The sequence below is a fragment of the Pseudorca crassidens genome, chromosome 15, assembly GCF_039906515.1.
Source record: "Pseudorca crassidens isolate mPseCra1 chromosome 15, mPseCra1.hap1, whole genome shotgun sequence".
NCBI lineage: Eukaryota > Metazoa > Chordata > Mammalia > Artiodactyla > Delphinidae > Pseudorca > Pseudorca crassidens.
In genome coordinates, this window is record NC_090310.1 from 43,750,952 (window position 1) to 43,759,345 (window position 8,394).

The following is an 8,394-nucleotide window of genomic DNA, read 5'->3' on the forward strand; positions in this document are numbered from 1 at the left end:
TCAACAGGGGAGGGGGTCCAGGACCTTCTGTGGATACCAAATTCTGCAGATGTTCCTCTCTTACATAAAATAGCACAGAATTTGCATACAACCTATGCATATTCTTCCATATACTTTAAATCATCTCTAGATTACTTATAATACCTAATACTACATAATGCTACATAAATAGTTGCCAGTGAGTGGTGAATTCAAGTTTTGCTTTTTGAAACTCCCTGGAATTTTTTCAAATATTTTTGATCCACCACTGGTTGACTCTGCCGATGTTGAACCTGAAGATGTGGAGGGCCGACTGTAGTCTACCCATACTTTCTCCCAGATTCTGTATCAATACTGTTGATTCTATTTCCCAAACATGGTGTGAATCTATCCCTACTTCTCCATCACCACAACACTTGCCGTGGTAAATCCCTCTCTGCCTTTCATTTGTATTGCTATATTGGATCATAATTCAAAGATCTTGAGTTTTTCCACCCAACTCATGCTTCACTGCACAGACACCTGGTGGTCCATCTAAATCGCAAGCCAATCAAGCCACTTTGTTCTTAGAAACATATGGTGTCTCGCTATTGCCTATAAGAATAAGGTTAACAATGAAATTCCACAGCTATGACCTATGGCCCATGGTCCTCTTCATATACTTTCTCTTTTGCTATTTTCTCGATACAACTTAAGTTCTATCCTTACCAAACTGTTCAACAATCTTCTAACACTTCCTGTCTGTATCTCCATGTCTCTATGTTCTTTGCTCTTTCTGGAATCCCCCTCGTTTGGGGAAAACCTAATTACCTTCTAAGACCTTGTTACTTGAAGAGTGGTCTGCTGACCAGATGCGTCATGTCGCCTGGGAGCTTGTTAGAAATACAGAATCTCAAGCTCTACTCCAGACCATTGACTCAGAATCAGCATTTTCACAGCATCCCCAGGGGATTCTCAGGCATACAGAGGATGGAGACTCACTACATTAAGCCATCTCCATCATCAGCTTCACTAGAAAGTCTTCCCTGACATGCCCTTCACCCTTGTGTACCCACCTCCCTGCTCTCTACCTTCTTTGATGTTGTGTAGGAATCATCTGTTGATGTGAGCCCTTGAAGGAAAAAGGGATGTCGCCTGTTCCTCTTTGTATCCTCAGAGCCAAACACAGGGCTCACTGTCCTTCATCCCATAAACAGCTACCAACACCTGCAATGGGCCAGTCACAGTGCAAGGTGATGACAATGACATCAGTGAAGACATGGCACGGTCCCGGTTTATATTCTAGGTGTGAAGACGATGTTCATCAAAGAGAAACAGAGGCTTTAATGACAATCTTGCAAGTGATCTGAGCCCAAAGTGTTTGAATTTGGAGGAGTAGAGAAACATCTGTTGACCCTAGGTGTGTCCCAGTGCTTCACAGGGACATGACTGTATCTACTCAAGGTCATCATTCACACTTGTAAATACAGAACAGAGAAAACAAAGAGGTGGAGTTGGTGATTACCTTATGCATCACCAAGCACACTACCTAGAGAATTTCACTCTTGGAAAAGTTCTTAAAGCTACAGCTACCCAGCTGCTGTTTGAGTCCCCTTTTCAAAACGCCAGCCTCATAACTTTTCATTCTTTATTTAAATGCTGCTGCAGTCAGAGAACTCACTACACCCATGGTCGATTCATTGCATCCTCATTTATCTGTGGCAGCCAACTTCTTCCTCAGATCGAGTTGATAAGTCTACCTATGTCTACTCCTAGCCTCCTGAAAGGTCTTTCTGCCTTGGATAAGTCACTGCTTCCCAGCTGGGATATCTTAGAAATGTGAGTTGCCCATGAAGAATTCTTCATCAATAAGTTAGTGCTGAAGGCAAGTGGAGTTTCATCCTATTTGGAACCCCTGGAGGACATGCCTCAGAGTCAGTCCACCTGAGAGCCTAGGAAGTTGAGGTATCCACCAAAACCCATGCATCATAGGTAAAGGCTGTTGTTAGGCGGCGTGTTGATTCTCCGGCACTTCTAACCTCTCAGATAGGCAAAGTGAGCATGTGCCACAGTCAGAACAAATGCAGAGAGTCTTTGCGTGTAGAAATGAGTACTGAGAGGATATGAGCAAGACACCAGCAACGCCTGCTGCAGGAGAGGTGGGGGAAGGACGCGCACTCAGGTGTGCTTGTTAAAATAAAGACCTTGACCACTGGTAAGAAGAAACAGAACAAAAAAGTTGATTTTACTGTATTTCTTTCAAAGAAAGATAGTAAATATTCTATAATCTACAAAAATTAGTGGAGAGAGCAGATTTTTTTCATCAGCTGTTACTAACACAACTCTAGCTTTCCCTACGGATGCTTTTTTGGAATGGTCCCACTCATAGTCAGGGCCACTCTCTGGCACAGCCAGAGAATCTAGATAAGAAGACTGCCCTCCATCTCTTCTCTTCCTAAGGGGTTGCTCCATGCCACCACCAGCCGCCCAGCCTCCAGGTCACACCGGGGGTCTGAGGCGTGGCTGCTCTTAGAAACTGGGGCAGGTTGGAATGAAATGGAATCTGTCAGTAAAGATCCATCTGCACCAGCTCTTCATCTCAGCACCTTGAGAGAGCTTCCCCCACCCTCAGAGCAGCTCCTGCATTCCCCGAAGTTGTTGCCTTGACGACGAGTGCAACATAGACATGGAGCCCAGAACTCCTGAGAGAAGCAAAGCTTTTTTTAACGTCTTTATTGGAGTATAATTCCTTTACAATGGTGTGTTAGTTTCTGCTTTATAACAAAGTGAATCAGTCATATGCATACATACATCTCCATATCCCCTCCCTCTTGCGTCTCCCTCCCACGCTCCCTATCCCACCCCTCTAGGTGGTCACAAAGCACCGAGCTGATCTCCCTGTACTCTGCGGCTGCTTCCCACTAGTTATCTATTTGACATTTGGTAGTATTTATAAGTCCCTGCAACTCTTTCATTTCGTCCCAGCTTACCCTTCCCCCTCCCCGCGTCCTCAAGTCCATTCTCTATGTCTGCATCTTTATTCCTGTCCTGCCCCTAGGTTCATCCGAACCTTTTTTTTTTTTAGATTCCATATGTATGTGTTAGCATAAGGTATTTATTTTTCTCTTTCTGACTTAATTCACTCTGTATGACAGACTCTGGGTCCACCCAAGTCACTACAAATAACTCAATTTCGTTTCTTTATACAGCTGAGTAATATTCCATTGCATATATGTGCCACATCTTCTTTATCCATTCATCTGTCTATGGACACTTAGGTTGCTTCCATCTCCTGGCTATTGTAAATAGAGCTGCAATGTACACTGTGGTTCATGACTCTTTTTGAATTATGGTTTTCTCAGGGTATATGCCCAGTAGTGGGATTGCTGGGTCATACAGTAGTTCTATTTTTAGTTTTTTGAGGAATCTCCATACTGTTCTCCATAGTGGCTGTATCAATTTACATTCTCACTGACAGTGCAAGAGGTTTCCATTTTCTCCACACTCTCTCCAGCATTTATTGTTTGTAGATTTTTTGATAATGGCCATCCTGACCCGTGTGAGGTGATACCTCATTGTAGTTTGGATTTGCATTTCTCTAATGATTAGTGATGTTGAGCATCCTTTCATGTGTTTGTTGACAATCTGTATATCTTCTCTGGAGAAATGTCTATTTAGGTCTTCTGTCCATTTTTGGATTGGGTGGTTTTTTTTTTTTTAATATTGAGCTGCATGTGCTGCTTGTAAATTTTGGATATTAATCTTTTGTTAGTTGCTTCATTTGCAAATATTTCCCTCTCTTTTCCATTCAGGAATTCAGGGATGCAGGGGTCTTTATGAAGGTGGTAGCAGCAGGGTCCCTAACCTCAGGGCACCAGCTGAACAGAGATTCCCCTGTTACTTTTGGGTTTGATTTGTTTGCTGCCTCCATTAGGGAGTAGCAGCTCCTTGGTCTCTCCAAGCACCCAAGTGGGGGCCTCCATTTTCAGCCACAGAGGACCAAGAGAAATGGATACAGCAGCCAAAAGAGGGGGGAATTCTACCAATTAACTGTGAGCTGCGGACTGGGGATGGAGTAATGAGAAAATTGGCGGAAGTGGTGATTTTGACTGTGAGAAGTTACACTGAATTACATTTAAACTTTTAAGAGGGAAAAAAAGTCTATAAATGTTAGATGACTGTATAAGGAAGTATTCATTGCTGGGTTGTTTTAAGATACATTCTCTATCCAGGACCTTGTAATAAACCTTGAAAACAGCACAGTGGCATTTCTTAGCCAAAACCAGTGTAATGCATCTGGCCATAATAGCATTTTCTCAGTCGGCGCAAAATCATGAATCACCCGTTTCTCTAAGGACTTCATTAGTTTCAATGCAAGAGACTCTAATTCCCGCCCCCCCCCATTTATCTTATGGCAATAAAAACCATTTACTTACCATGGATGCCAAAGAATAGATTAAGCTGATAAAAAAAAAGTATAAGATTAACACGTGCAATTTACTTGGCAGATGGAGGTATTTTACCATTTTATCAAGTTGTTCTCTCTCTGGAGGGAAGCTGTGTGTTGATACTTCACAACCAAGACCAAGCTGGGGCCAGTCAGACGTCAGTGTTAGGGGAGGTGAAGACTGATCATCGCTGTGGACCAGGGAATGCTCTCCTTGCATCACCAAAGAAGATTAGAAAGGATCTTTCCTTACACTCTCCAAATTTAACAAAGTTGTAAGTGTGCTTTGGCAGCATATAGAATAAAACTGGAACAATACAGAGAATAGCATGGTCCCTGCACAAGGATGACACACAAATTCATAAAGCATTCCTTATTTAAAAGAAAGTTTTTAAGTATACTGCTATAGTAAAAAGAACCACACACACATACAAACAAACATAAACACACACACAATAAAACAATATTATAGGTGGCAAAAATAGGAAGATGGAGTCTATAGATGCTATCTATACCTCTTAAATTAAGACATAAGTGTACTTATTATTCATAGGTGTGACATATGAATAATAATGTCAACTAAAAATGTACTATAATTCCTCCAAATTACTGGAAGGCAAACACACGTATACCTCAAATATCAAAAAGAAAAGAAAAGAGAGAAAGAAAGAGAAAGAGAGAGAGAAAGGAAAAGAAAGGGGAAAACAAAGCAAAGAAAGGAAAGGCAATTTTTAGAGCAAATGATGGAAATAAAGAGTATATTGAAAACAAAAATCTCAAAAGTAAAACTAGTAATGTGTAAAACATAATATGGCATGTTTGATTAGTACATTTGGATGACATGACACTAATAAATGTAGAATAAATGTAAATAAAATGTAAATAAAAAAGAAACTAATGAAATCAGATTAGACAAAGAGTGACCAAGCAAATGTTAACAAAGAGAAAGCTAGGAGTCACAGTAATAATATCAGACAAAGATAAAGTTAAAGCAAAAGTGATAAACTAACACACAAAGGATACCAAATATTAATACATGGTCTCACCTACAGTGATAATGCAACTGTATTTTATGCAGTAAATAACATAGGAAAACAACATAAAGCATAAATCTAGAAACTTCTAAAATAAATCAACAAAACCCAGAAGTAGTATAAGACCAACTCATCCTTATGATATCATGACTGATCAAGTGGATAAAATTTCTCAATTAATTAAGGAGGTAGAGTCATGGTTCTGAAGCCTGAATTACCCTCAGCCCAGGTGAGTTTGTTCAAACACAAATCACTGGGCCCCACCCGAGTGGTTCTGCTTCATTTGGTCTGGGTGGGCTCTTGTGCCCTGTTCAGATGGAAATTCAGTAGAGAAAACTATCTGAGAAGAGATGATGCCATTGAAAAGTGTGGAATCAGGAAGATGAGGATGATTCAACAAAGAACTGGTAGCAGAAATCTCCAGGAAGCTGCAAGGTTTATGCGTGTGGTTCCAGCACCCAGATCTTTGACAGAGAGCCCAAGGGACTCTCAGCAGAGCCTTGAGCTGACTGCAGCCCCAGCATGAAAGCCGCCAGCAGTGGGGTTCAGAGAAGGGATATGATTCCCTTAAGTCTGCACATGAGGACAGAGGGGGAATTTTGCCCCCAAAGTCTCTGTTTCCAAAATGCAGGCACATTTTGTTACCCCTGGGAGAGAACGGGGCAGAATTCCTCATCCTCTATGGGTCTGTCCTCTCCTTAGCTTCTGAGGTGGTAAATTTTCCTCAAAAGCTGCTATTTCTGCCCCTATTAAAAAAAAAAATGTGTTTGGCCACATGCCAAGTCCTTTACACACATTCCTTTGCTGTGTGACCCTGTGAGGCACACCTTCCATGACCCCCATGTTATGGGTTGGGTATCCGAGGTCGGCGAGTTCACCTACCTGGACATGGGACACATGGAGGAGGGGCTCAAACCCCCATCCACCTTGACCCAACATAAGAGCCACACAACACTCCTCACTGCCCCCTTCTTGTCTGCTAACTCTCTTTCCTTTGCATTTGTCTCTTTCTCCCAGCAAAGAAGGGTAGGACTTCTAGTGGTTAGTGGTTAGTGTTTTATTTATTATTATTTTTTTCTTTTTCCCCAGGTAGTAGTCAAGTTTGTACGAATCTCAATCAAAGCCACCTCCCATGGCCACCTTCCTCCCTCTGCTGAAACTGCTCCTTCCTCTTGATGTTTTGGTCTGGATGGAAGGTGGAGGCTGTCATCAGAGAATAGCCAGCTGCTAGCAGCCCCAAAGGCCCACAGGCTGGTTTGTCCTCACATGGCCTACCGGCCTGTGCTCAAAGCTGAGTGCGATTCTCAACTTTGAAAGTCTCCAAAAATGTCAGCATCCTTGACCAGAGACAAGACTCACTAGTTCTGCCTAATTCTGTAGCTTAGAAATTCTCCTTTAAGGTGCCTTTGAACTTTCGTGTTGGTTTGATAACTTAACTCTCAGAGTTTTGAAGATGCCTTGCTCTCATCTTTGTCTGCCTTTCCTGTGGATCAGAAGGCAAGTGCAGGAGGAGTGTATCAGACCAAGAAATGTGACCCAGACCCTGGTTTCAGCACCATGGGAGCAGACCGTCAGGGGTGGTCTCCAGGAGCCCTCCCTTGCTAGACCTTTGGATAGTTCACCAATACCCTCTGGGAATGCAATGCCGCATTCCACCCTGAAGTCTGGAAAACTCTAGACCTTAAGGAGACGGTCATGTTCCAAATGTTGAGATAGCAAAACAAACAGGACTGAAGAGCCTCAGGGCACTTCCTTAATTTCCAACTGTTTCCAAAATGTGTTCAGTTAAGCAAAACCCCAAACGTATTGTGTAAAGTCCATTTCGCATTAAATCCACATGTCAAACTGAAAGAAACCATCCCCATATGAATCTGATTCATTCACGCTTAACTAATACAAAGCTTGGCAAGGAGCAAATTAATAGTCAAGAGGCCCCTTTCAGTGGCCTGAGGACGTCCCCCCTTGCTCCAGGTTGACTACCCAAGAAGGGAAAACAGGAAAGTGAACGCTGGACTCCTCACCTGACTCAACATCTTCCATTGGCAAGGCTCTTTCCCCTTCTTATCAGCAATAAAGCACTGATAATGAGAAGACACTGTCCTTGAGTAGGACGGGCTGCGTTGTTGGGTCAAGAAAGGCCCCTGGGCCCATCCACCACACCCTTAAGAAGGGGCTCTCAGACTTGCCTCGCCTCCAACACCATCCTGGGTGAGGGACATTAATTTTTCTCCCCTAAATACCTGAGCAGCCAACTGCGTGGTCTTCCCGAGTCCACTTTTGCCCCTCTTCAGACTACTCGCTCCCCATGAACTTTTGGCCTCGCTCTCACCTACAAGTCTTATGGACTCAGGGGCACTTTGCATTAAAGATCTTTCTCCCATCCCAGCTGAGCAGCGAGCTATTCTGTCCTTTTTGAAAACCTGCTCTTTCATTCCTCTTCCCGGTCTCTTCTTCCCTCACTGCTCTGTTTAAAACCCTGTTCTTTAAAGATCCACTTAAATAATACCTCCTCTATCCAGTTTTCTTTTTTAACTTGTTGCTTTAAATAAAATTCGATTTACAGGAAAGATGCAAAAATAGTATGGAGTGTCCCTGAAAAATTTCCCCAGCCTTCCCTCTCGCCAGCAATCTTACATAACCATAGTGCAAGTAATCAAAACCAAGAAATTCACATTGACCTGGTCAAATACTCTAAGACCTAGTCAATAAATATTTTTTGAGTGCCTATATGCACAGGATGGTTGTGGAAAGGACAGAGAGTCACCAGGGAATTGGGGACAAGATGTGTTTCTGGAATCCTTGTTTACTTAGGAAAATTAATTCCCAGAACACTTTGATCCTCGGCGGTTACTGTTCAGTCCCAAACTTCCGGCGCCTCACGCAGCTAGTCTCACACACACACCCCATCCTCCTGCTCTCTGCCCTCTATCTGAGTGATGTCAGCTCAGGAGACAG

At 42.8% G+C, this 8,394-nt stretch overlaps 1 pseudogene; it reads left to right on the top strand.

The window, feature by feature from the left end:
* The first annotated feature begins 4,686 nt into the window (after positions 1 to 4,686).
* Positions 4,687 to 4,786, top strand: LOC137208279 (U6 spliceosomal RNA; annotated as a pseudogene).
* Positions 4,787 to 8,394: the final 3,608 nt, after the last annotated feature.